The following is a 10,904-nucleotide window of genomic DNA, read 5'->3' as shown; positions in this document are numbered from 1 at the left end:
CCTTATACCACTCAAAGACTTCTATCAGGTCCTCTCTTAACCAACGTATCTCTAAAGAATGTAAATTTAACAGCTTCAACCTCGCCTCGTAAGGAATACTCCTCATCCCCTGTATCCTTTTAGTCATTCTCCTCTGTAGTGATTTTAATAGACCTATATCTTTCCTGTAATGTGGGGACCAGAACTGCACAGCGTAGTCTAGATGAGGTCTGACCAGCGCCAAGTATAACTTTAATATTACTTCCGGCCTTCTACTTTTAACACTCCTAAAAATCACACACACCACAGGAGCCTCACAAACAGTCTCAAAGCCTTCACAAGCAGCCCCACACTCCACCACAGACACACCAGACCCACAGCCCTTCACCTCACCCACTTCCCAGCCCCCCACAGCCCCCCGGCCACCACAGATGAAGTCAAAGGGAGGGACTGTGGCTTCACCCAGCCAGCCAGGACAGCCTACAGAGAGGGGGTAGTCCCAGTCAAGTCACAAAATATAGGCTTGGTTCTTCCTACAGTTTGAAGTCAATGATTGGACAGGTTCTCTTTGTTTTACTTGTTATTGTTTCTCTCTCTCTCTCTCCTCTCTCTCTCTCTCTCTCTCTCTCTCTCTCCTCTCTCTCTCTCTCTCTCTCTCTCTCTCTCTCCTCTCTCTCCTCTCTCTCTCTCTCTCTCTCTCTCTCTCTCTCTCTCTCTCTCTCTCTCTGCCCTTCACTATTGTTAGGTAATAATTGCAGTAACAGCAGTAGTCATAGTTATTATTGTATGTCTTTTTAGCACTCAAGAGCAGTGTAGCAGTAGTAGCAGTAGTAGTAGTAGTAGTTGGCAGGAATTAAGTATAGTATTAAATATATTCTGATCCTGATTTGTGTTGCAGGCCAGACAGCTTAGTGGCAGAGCTGCAGGTGGTCCTCGTCAGCTTCCTGGTGGCACAGGTGTAGGATGGCTGGGAGCAGTGGAGGTGCCTGATGGGGCAGCTGTGCCGGGCAGAGGGGCTGCTACTGCTGCTGCTGCTGCTGCTACTGCTGGTGGGGAGAGCCACACTTGTATGGTAAGCTTCTCTCACTCCTTCTCTAACAGGTTAATGAGGTTGTTGTTGTCGTCGTTGTTGATGTATTTTTTGTTTTTCTCTATATAAAATTGGTCTCTCTCTCTCTCTCTCTCTCTCTCTCTCTCTCTCTCTCTCTCTCTCTCTCTCTCTCTCTCTCTCTCTCTCTCTCTCTCTCTCTCTCTCTCTCTCTCTCTCTCTCTCTCTCTCTCTCAAGTTAGCTTAGTGGTAGTGGTAGTAATAACAGTAGGAGTAGCAGCATTAGTAGTAGTAGGAACACCATACACTTAACACTCCCAACTCTCCCTTCCAGACCCTAGTAGTAGCAGCAGTAGTAGTATCAACACTAACCACTCATTATTTCTCTACTGGTGATCTTCTGGCTTTCCTTACTGAGTCTTGGTCATCCTCTTTGAGAGATTTTGGTGAAACTTTTGCTGTTGCCTTGGACATATCAAAAGCTTTTGATAGAGTCTGTCACAAAGCTTTCATTTCAAACTATCCTCCTACGGCTTCTATCCATCTCTCTGTAACTTCATCTCAAGTTTTCTTTCTGACCATTCTATTGATGCTGTGGTAGACGGTCACTGTTCTTCTCCTAAATCTATTAACGGTGGTGTTCCTCAGGGTTCTGTCCTGTCACCACTCTTCCTATTATTCATCAGTGACTTTCTAAAACCAAACTTGTTGTCCTATGCACTCCTATACTGATGATACCACTCTACACTTATCCATGTCTTTTCATAGACGTCCAAGCCTTCAGGAAATAAACAGTTCACGCAGGGAAGCCACAGAACGCCTCACTTCTGATCTCTCTAAAATCTCTGACTGGGGCAGACCAAACTAGTTATTGCTCACTGCCTAAAAAAAATCAATTCTTCCATCTATCAACTCGACACAACCTTCCAGACAACTATCCCCTCTTCTTCAATGGACACTCAGCTGTCCTCCTCTTCTACACTGCCACACTCCCCTGCCTGTTTTCCCTTGGTACAAGCTTCTCATGTGATGGCTTCACCCATAATTCTCCTCACATAATGGGTTCTGGCAAGCTTGACAGTGAAGAAAAGTGTTGCGATGGTGTTTGTTCAAGAAGGGATCAGTAATTGTGAGACAGGAAGGAAGATGGCAAATTCAGAAGCAGCCATCATCTGGGTGGCGGACGGAGGCCGCTCACCCCCGGTCATCCTGCAGCTCACAGGTCTCTTCTGACCAGGAGAAAGATGGCGTGGCAATTAAGTGTTCACCATGCATGTGTTTTGTCAACTTATTATTCCTGTATCTGTCTTCCTTTTTTGCCCTTAGACTTTCTCTCAGGAGTGGCAGCTGTGCCCAGCCCTGGTACAGCCCTGGCTGGCCACTTGTGTCACAGCTGTCTGTGATCTCCCTGTCTTCTTTCCAGACCCATGGTTACTGACCTCGACTCAAACACCATCGTGGCACTCTCTTCCCTGTTAAACTTGCCGGGATCCATTGTAATGTTAAGGGGTTTGATTGAATGTGAGCGATGAAACAAGAAGGTAGTGGCAAGGGGGAAATGTACAGGGGAGCGCAGGAGAGACGCCTCTCTCCACTGTGCCTGACAGTCTCTCAGTGATTGAAAGACTGAGCATAACATCTTCAGGGCACGTGAGTTGCCATGTATGACAATTTGGCACTTTTTCCATGTCTTCTTATTTGAGTAGACATATCATATCTTGTCATAGTGAAAAGTCTAGTTTATCCTGTATGTGGAGACCTTCAAGTTACAATACAGCCCACTGCTTTAAGAGTTAAATGTGCATGTCAGTGTTTTCTGTCGTGCCTTCTTTGCTGTGTAATGTTGTGGTGAAATGGTTAAATTCTGGACTGAGTTGTGAGTCATGCAGCAGGAGTACAGATGTGTGTCTTCCCCGCAGGTGGTAACACGGAGAGGAAGTGGAAGAAAGCTTGGAACGCTCCCATAACTCAGGAGCAAGAGGTACACCATACTGGAACCTTGTGACTGACAGGTGGCTGTGACTGCAGGAACCAATTCATGTGAACACTGTGTTTTGTTGCTACACTTGAGAATCCTCTATCCTAAATTTAAAAATCTAAGATTTTAATTGTGTCATGTTTTGTCACATTTTTTTTGCCCCACCAAAAAATTGATAACCAGAGCTTGATTTACTGCCATGGGAGGTATCAGAAATTGGCAAGTTGTTATTCAAAAAAACTGGGGAAATCTAAAATCTGTACCACTCACTCCCAACAATTTTGGATAAGGAATCCTCAACTGTATGTAATCAGAGTATTGTTGAGAGTCTGTGTGTGTGTGTGTGTGTGTGTGTGTGTGTGTGTGTGTGTATGAATCCTTATGTATGTATGTGCAGGATAAGAGGGAAAGTTGTTAATAAGATTAGTAAATGCATGGAGGAGAGGCGTGCTCTTACCAAGATTAGAAGAACAGCAAGTGTGAAAATAGTGGTACAGGATAGCAAGAGAGGCAGTGTGTGGGCTGGGTAAGTGCACGTGTGGTACTTTTATTAAGAGTGACTAGGATGGATGAGCATTACCGGTGAGGCGTGTTGTGTGTGTTACTGAAGAGGGTTAGAAGGAATGGTTTGCAGTGATCAGTGTGAAATAAGAGATGTGTAGCTTGGGTTTTTTGTTGAGAGATGTGCACGTGAAAGGTGTTTGGCGAAAAATAAGGATGTTTTTTTGAGGAATTTATGGATATAAAAAGATAAGATATGGAAGAGTTGTGGGTTGTTTGAGGATTGTTTTGGCCAGGTGATGGGCTGTTAAAGGGAGTGATGGGCTGTTAAAGGGAGTGAAATGTTTGTAAAAAGTAAAAAGCCAGCATTTGATGTGATAGAATTAGTGTGTATGTGTGATACAGGTTCACGTCTTCATAACTATCCATTTTCCCCAAATTGCGTTACTCTTTTGCAGATCTCACTTGTGTTGGCTAACATTCTGTCTGCAATCAGTCCGGTAGTGCCACGTTGCAGGCTCTGACGTCAGGAAGAGCCAAATGGAGGGTGTGTCTACAGCCAGTACTGGGGTGTGCTGCTGCTGTACAAGTGCCCCAAGCCAGCTGACTCCACCAGTGTATTATCTAGTCCAGGTTGCATTGCTGTGTGTATGACTTGTATGTCTTTGCCAATAAATAAATTTGTGACTACTATTATATATGTGAAATAAATATATAGTTTGCTAACAACAATGTGCTGGTATAGTGTAAAATAAATATTTGGTGGTAACAATTCATGCCCTCAAGGTAATAAAAAAAAAGTGCTAGGATTGGCCCAAGGCCCAAAATAAGAGTTTAAGGTATGATTTGCACAGAAGCCCCATCCCAACGACACCAGTTGCTGGGACAGGGCTTCTATGCGTTTTTTTTTTGAGGGCATGACCTGTACTCTGCCTGAAACTTTATTTACACAAGATGGAATACTGAATGTTTATTGTTTTACTGTGAATGTTAAGTGAATAAATACACAACAGGATAATAAACATGGCACTTGTTTTCTTTAATACTGAAGTGCTGGAATGTACAAAACTTGTCCCAAGCCTGAATGAAGGTGGTGGTGGTGGTGGTGGTGGTGCTTGTTGAGTACAGAAGAGAGGGACTTCCTACATTCTTCCTTCCCAGACTGGAGTGGATTGGAGAACATTTGCAGCAGGGTCTCAGAGTAACAACACTTGCAAATTCTTGTGTCTGTGTCAACTTGAGTGAGGAGCAAACTCTTCCTGGTGAAACTGCCCACAACTCTTGTGCCTCTGCAGGTGTTGAAGGTTGCCTGTTGGTCCTGCCACGACTTAAGGGAATTTCACGCGTTCTTCCTGCCGTCAACTGCTTGACAGTCTTCCTCCTGCTTAAAATTCTTGCCACACTCTTCTTACTGCAACTTGACTCTTCCTTGATTGCAATGAAAACTCTTGTACCAGGCCCTCTGTTTTGTCCTGACAATACTTAACACCTCTTGTAGGGCTTGAAGGCTTGAAGGTCGTGATGCTCGGCCTCTCTTCCTGGTGAAGCTTGATTCCCCAATTGCAATGGAGTATGTCAGGCCCAGCGTGACAGCACTATTTGATAACCAGATGCCAATATTGCAGAAGCAGGTGTTGATAGAGATTCCTGCAGGCTGTTCATAGGATGGTGAAGTGGAAGCCACACACTTCACACCTGCAAGGAATACAGACCATTAGTTCCTAGACACGAAGTTTGTTGTATGTGCTGAGATTCCTTGTAATGTGTTTGATAACTGATTCCCTACAAAACTCAAAACAAAAATACGTCTCTCTTAGGCATAGGAGATGTGCCAAGATTCCCTAAAAAAATTAAGACTACACAAGAAATATCATAGGAAAACGGAAAAAGTTTGACAAGCACTGCACAAGCACTCTCAAACTAAATTTATCTGTGCTGTATACCTTTCACCTAACTCTTCTGACTATAAGAAATTCTTTGTGACTACTTAACTTCCAAAGTGGAGCACATTCTGACCCTCTTCCCTTTTGCAGAGATCTCCATTCTTGGAGACTTCAATGTTCACCACCAGCTTTGGCCTTTCCCTCTCCCTTCACTGACCATCCTGGTGAACTAGCCTTCAACTTTGCTATCCTCCATGACCTAGAGCAATTGGTGCAACACCCTACTCGTATTCCTGACCGTCTTGGAGATACGCTCAACATTCTTGACCTTTTCCTGACCTCTAATCTTTCTGTTTATGCCGTCACCCTTTCTTCTCCATTGGGCTCCTCCGATCACAATCTCATATCTGTATCTTGTCCTATCGCTCCAATCCCTCCTCAAGATCCCCCTAAGTGAAAGTGCCTCTGGCGTTTTGCCTCTGCTAGTTGAGAGGACCTGAGGAGGTATTTTGCTGATTTTCCTAAGAATGACTACTGCTTCCATGTCCCGTCTTTGTGTGCTGAGCGCATAACAGAGGTGATAGTGTCTGGCATGGAGGCGTACATTACTCACTCTCTTTCTCGACCTAAACCTTCCAAACCTCGGTTTAACACAGCTTGTTCTCGTGCTATACATGATAGAGAGGTACCCCACAAAAGGTACTTAAACCTTCCATCATCAGTATCTCATGCACTTTATATTTCTGCCCCGAACCATGCCAAGTCTGATCTCCAACTAGCCAAAAACTCCTTCATTAACAGAAAGTGTCAAAACCTTTCAAGATCTAACTCCCCTAGTAACTTCTGGCATCTAGCCTAAAATATCTCCAATAACTTTGCTTCTTCTTTCCCTCCTTTATTTCAATCAGATGACACCACTGCTATCACATCCATTTCTAAAGCTGAACTCTTTGCTCAAACCTTTGCTAAAAACTCTATCTTGGATAATTCTGGGTTTGTTCCTTCCTCTCCTCCACCCACTGACTACTTCATGCTACCTATTAAAATTTTTCGCAATGATGTTTTCCATGCCCTCGCTGGCCTAAACCCTCGGAAGGCTTATGGACCTGATGGGGTCCCTCCTATTGTTCTCCGAAACTGTGCCTCCGTGCTTGCACCTTGCCTAGTCAAACTCTTTCAGCTCTGTCTGTCAACATCTACCTCCTTCTTGCTGGAAGTTTGCCTACATTCAGCCTGTTCCTAAAAAGGGTGACCGTTCTAATCCCTCAAACTACCGTCCTATTGCTTTAATATCCTGCCAATCCAAAGTTTTTGAATCTATCCTCAATAGGAAGATTCTTAAACATCTATCACTTCACAACCTTCTATCTGATCTCCAGTATGGGTTCCATCAAGGCCGCTCTACTGGTGATCTTCTGGCTTTCCTTACTGAGTCTTGGTCATCCTCTTTGAGAGATTTTGGTGAAACTTTTGCTGTTGCCTTGGACATATCAAAAGCTTTTGATAGAGTCTGGCACAAAGCTTTGATTTCCAGACTACCCTCCTACAGCTTCTATCCTTCTCTCTATAACTTCATCTCAAGTTTCCTTTCTGACCGTTCTATTGCTACTGTGGTAGACGGTCACTGATCTCCTAAATCTATTAACAGTGGTGTTCCTCTGGGTTCTGTCCTGTCACCCACTCTCTTCTTATTATTCATTAATGATCTTCTAAACCAAACTTCTTGTCCTATCCACTCCTACGCTGATGATACCACCCTGCACTTTTCCACGTCTTTTCATAGACGTCCAACACTTCAGGAAGTAAACATTTCACGCAGGGAAGCCACAGAACGCTTGACTTCTGATCTTTCAAAAATTTCTGATTCGGGTAGAACAAACTTGATATTGTTCAATGCCTCAAAAACTCAATTCCTCCATCTATGAACTCAACACAACCTTCCAGACAACTATCCCCTCTTCTTCAATGACATTCAACTATCCCCCTCTTCTACACTGAACATCCTCGGTCTGTCCTTTACTTATAATCTGAACTGGAAACTTCACATCTCATCTCTAGCTAAAACAGCTTCTATGAAGTTAGGTGTTCTGAGACGTCTCCGCCAGTTTTTCTGACCCTCCCAGCTACTAACTCTGTACAAGATCCTTATCCGTCCATGTATGGAGTATGCTTCACATGTCTGGGGGTTCCACTCATACTGCTCTTTTAGACAGGGTGGAATCAAAAGCTTTTCGTCTCATCAACTCCTCTCCTCTAACTGACTGTCTTCAGCCTCTCTCTAACCGCCGCAATGTTGCATCTCTAGCTGTCTTCTACCGCTATTTTCATGCTAACTGTTCTTCTGATCTGTACTAACTGCATGCCTCCTCTCCTCCCATGGCCTCGCTGTACAAGACTTTCATCTTTCTCTCACCCCTATTCTGTCCACCTCTCTAACGCAAGAGTTAACCAGTATTCTCATTCATTCATCCCTTTCTCTGGTAAACTCTGGAACTCCCTGCTTGCTTCTGTATTTTCACCTTCCTATGACTTGAATTCCTTCAAGAGGGAGGTTTCAAGACACTTATCCTTCAATTTTTTAACTCCCGGTTTGGAGCCTTTTATGGGACTGGCATTTCAGTGGGCATTTTTTTTTAATTGGATTTTTGTTGCCCTTGGTCAGTGTCCCTCCTACATAAAAAAAAAAAAAAATGATGTGAGAACTGTGCCGAGATTTAATATGAAATGTGTCTAAATTCCATACTGTCACATTCAAGAAACGAAAATTGAAAGAAAGGAAAGCACCGGTTAGAGAAAATCTGAAAAGTACGGCAGTTTAACGTTTGAAGCCAAGAAATGTGTTTGATAAACATGTCCCTATTATAATTTAAAAGCAAAAATTTGAAGAATGATGTAGAGTAGAAGAAAACACCAGATAGAAGAAATCTGCATGGCATCACAGAAATTTCAATGACACCACAATATATACACAAGTTTAAAAGATGAACCTGATTAAAAAAAATGCTATCTCTGCACTCATGAAAAACACAAATAAAAATTTAAAATTTGAAAAGAAGTCATTTTAAACTTTGGCCCACACCTTTTATTAGTTTTATTTATAGACAGTTTAAGGTTCCAGAAATACAACAATTTTAAGTGTAGTCCATCGTTTTGAAACCCACTATATAAAGAAAAGGTCAGATAAGGGAAAGAATTTTGAAGCCAAATACATGAGCAAATATAGGACAAGAAAATATTTATCAGATGAATAACAAATTAGGAAAAAAAACTATTTAAAATAAGCCAACTTTGAGGTGAACCGGGTAAAAAAGAAAATAAATAAAAATAAATAAAAATCTGCTTTAATAGAACAAAGCAGCATTAAAAAAGTCTAATGCAAATTTAGAATGTAAATGTGTGTGTGTGTGTGTGTGTGTGTGTGTGTGTGTGTGTGTGTGTGTGTGTGTGTGAAGGGGTTGTGTGTGTGTGTGAAGGGGTTATATTTTTTTTGAGTGCATGACCATTCTTTTGGCTGCCTGACTAGGTTTTTGAGTGCATCACCAGTTTTTTTTAAGTGTCACCAGTTTTTTGAGTGCATCACCAGTTTTTTTTTGAGTGCACCACCAGGTTTTTGAGTGTCACCAGATTTTTTGAGTGTCACCATTTTTGAGTGTATCACCAGTTTTTTTTTGAGTGTCACCAGATTTTTGAGTGCATCACCAGTTTTTTTGTCATTAATATTTTGTGTGTGTGTGATCGCCTGGGCGTGTGTGAGCGCGTGGGTATGAGAGCGCATGGGTATGAGAGCGCGTGGACATAAGAGTGCGTGGGTGTGAGAGTGCGTGGGTGTGCGAGTGCGTGGGTGTGCGAGTGCGTGGGTGTGAGAGTGCGTGGGTGTGCGAGTGCGTGGGTGTGCGAGTGCGTGGGCGTATGTGTGAGCGTGCGTGGGTGTGAATGTGCGTGGGTGTGCATATACCGTTACTAAAGGTAGGTAGGTGTGTGTGTGTGTGTGTGTGTGTGTGTATGATAATGAATAAGGGAAATAATGATCTTAGTTAACAAGCCAACTGCCACTCAGCCCAGCGAATAAGCAGAGGGACCACAAAATAGCAGCCACGGACACACCAATCCAACATGATTTTACGTGCTTATATAATATAATCTCAAATTCACTTCCTTAATTATCACCTCAGTAAGCTTAATCAGACGTCAATCACCTGGACAAACAAGCAACCAACTTACCATCTGATCAGCATACTTCTCTCACCTGACAAATTAAATAACGTCACCTGCAGTCTAATCACCCTTGCAGCTTATTCCCTCGCAAATTGCTAAACTTCTATAACTTCCCATCTCTCACCTGATAAGCTTAACTACGTCACTTTGCCAGTGTTGTAATCACCATCTGTTTAACCTAATCACACCTACCCAACCTCACCTGGTCAACCTACATCAGGTCAGCCTAATCACATTACCTAACGTGGCGTATCTAATCACCAAACATGGACAAACCTACCCATCCTTATTCTCACCTATTCATCCTTATCATTCATAATCTCATAGGTTACGCCTTAATTCCACCCACTGAATAATAATCTAACAATCTTCCTATTACCAAACTCTTACCTTCACTCCTTCACCGCCTCCTTCAGGCTTCCGCCACAAGACCACCGCACCTCGACCTCTCTCTCTCGCTGCGAGTCGTGGAAGGGGCCGAGCGGGGACGCCAGGTTGGGGGGAAAACGAGACAATGATCCCTATTCTGAAACACTTCTGCGCCGCACCTCCACTAAACTGATAAGACTCTAAATGAAGTTGCACAGGTTTTCAAAAGATGTTTTTATGGTTCTAGTGACAGATTAACACGATTTCTATATTATTAACAGGGGAAATGCATTTAAAACCCGGCTATTCAGAACCTATCATCATTTGAAAAGAAAAAAAAATGTGGTGAGACAAATGAAGCGTTTCAGAACACGTAGGTGTTGTTTTGCTTGTTGTCCACTGTATAAAAGGTGTAACGCGTGTTTCTGCAAATACTGAAAGAGGTGAAGGAACGTGCAATTCTAAGTAGGAAATGTTCTATACACATATGCATTTTAAGGCTTTGTTTCCCCGTCAGAGGAGTTGAAAATGTATGGGACTCGCGGAAGTGCTGCTATGCGTGTAGCTGACGTGAAGAACAGACGGCTGCATTGTCGCAGCCTCGGAGGTGCCACTTATTTAATCTTATTTTTTGCAGGCTGTGGAATATTACAGTATCTTATAACAAGACAAATGGTATTAAAAAGCATGTGATATACCAATAAGCATTACACGACAACATTATTGCGGTGATTATAAGTACTCCTTTAAAATGCTAAGTGGCATCATCACTCAGCTGTTTTCAAGGTCGCTCGGACTCGGTGCCCTCCCCCGCTCCTCCCTCGTTTCGATGATGCCACGTAGTATTTTACAGGGGGGGGAGAGAGAGAGAGAGAGAGAGAGAGAGAGAGAGAGAGAGAGAGAGAGAGAGAGAGAGAGAGAGAGAGAGTAG

General features: G+C 43.0%; 1 protein-coding gene and 1 long non-coding RNA gene across 15 annotated transcripts in view; one reads left to right on the top strand and one right to left on the bottom strand.

Annotated features, from left to right (window-relative positions):
- The window catches only part of LOC135098291 (ran-specific GTPase-activating protein-like), a 7,267-nt gene extending 2,737 nt beyond the window's left edge, over positions 1–4,530 (top strand). For 2 of the 14 annotated variants that reach the window (XR_010266789.1, XR_010266787.1), the window contains exons 4-7: positions 1–540; positions 878–1,051; positions 2,451–2,677; positions 2,947–3,391. The exon at positions 1–540 is cut by the window's left edge and continues 493 nt beyond it. The gene's annotated coding sequence lies outside the window, so the exon portion shown is untranslated. Of the gene's footprint in view, positions 541–877; positions 1,052–2,450; positions 2,690–2,946; positions 3,393–3,964 lie in introns of those variants that run through there. The other 12 variants (XR_010266794.1, XR_010266792.1, XR_010266790.1 and 9 more) reach the window with 12 other exon arrangements.
- Positions 4,464–10,105, bottom strand: LOC135098292 (uncharacterized). The gene is made up of 2 exons (XR_010266801.1): positions 9,995–10,105; positions 4,464–5,201 (listed from the first exon to the last, which is right to left on the bottom strand). It is a non-coding gene; the product is annotated as an uncharacterized LOC135098292 (long non-coding RNA).
- Positions 10,106–10,904: the final 799 nt, after the last annotated feature.

The sequence above is a fragment of the Scylla paramamosain genome, unplaced genomic scaffold (genome assembly GCF_035594125.1).
Source record: "Scylla paramamosain isolate STU-SP2022 unplaced genomic scaffold, ASM3559412v1 Contig53, whole genome shotgun sequence".
NCBI classification, from domain to species: Eukaryota; Metazoa; Arthropoda; class Malacostraca; order Decapoda; family Portunidae; genus Scylla; species Scylla paramamosain.
The sequence above is the reverse complement of the archived record's forward strand: the minus strand, read 5'-3'. Positions and strand labels throughout refer to the sequence as shown.